Source organism: Alligator sinensis, unplaced genomic scaffold (genome assembly GCF_000455745.1).
Source record: "Alligator sinensis unplaced genomic scaffold, ASM45574v1 scaffold948_1, whole genome shotgun sequence".
In the NCBI taxonomy this organism is placed as follows: domain Eukaryota; kingdom Metazoa; phylum Chordata; order Crocodylia; family Alligatoridae; genus Alligator; species Alligator sinensis.
In genome coordinates this window covers 211,819-212,595 of record NW_005843093.1, presented here as the reverse complement: position 1 = coordinate 212,595, position 777 = coordinate 211,819, and positions in this window count along the sequence as shown.

The window sequence follows — 777 nt, the reverse complement described above, 5'->3', positions numbered from 1 at the left end:
ACCAACGGAGGGCACAGGCAGGGTGGGGGACGGGCAGCAGCAGGGAGGGAATTGGGGGCGAGGGGCACAGGCTGATCTCAGCATCCCCTGGCACAGCTGCTACCCGCTCTGCTACAAGCAGCTGCATCCGCGCCTCCCTGCACTGCTCCGGTGCAGAGGTGGGGGGTAGCAGGGTAGTGCCCCAGCGCATGCCCGTGGCTGAGCCCCCGCCCACGGGACCAGCAGGACCAGCCCGGCAGGATACAGCGCGGTCTCCCCTGCCGCGAGGAGCAGCCCTGCACCCCCATCGGCCCACTTGTATGGGTGCTCGCTGGCCCCCCCCAGCTGGCTGTGTCCAGAGCAGGAGCACCAGGCCCCATGTGCAGGCAGGGGTTGCCGGGGGGCAGACGGCAGCCCCCTGCACCCCCAAGCTGGGCAAGGCCTCTTGGAGCAGGTAGCATCTGGCAGGCCCAGGCGGCAGCAGGGAGCAGGGGCGGGCACAGGCAGGGCTGCATGGCAAGCAGCCAGGGTGCAGGGCACAGGAGCCCCGGGTCTCCCCTTGGGCACAGGCTTCCCCCCCGGGACATGGCACAGGGTAGGTCACACCAAACTCCCCCCACACCAGGTCCTGGCTAGCATGGGGAGAAGGTCTGGGACCCACTCGTGCTGGAGCGGATCCTGCCCACCCTCTGCAGGCCCCGAACCAGAACCCAGGCACAGCCCACGCACCCCCATCCCCATCCTGGGGCTGCCCCGTGGCTGCTCACCCACGCTCCCCGGGCGCCCTTGCCGCCACGG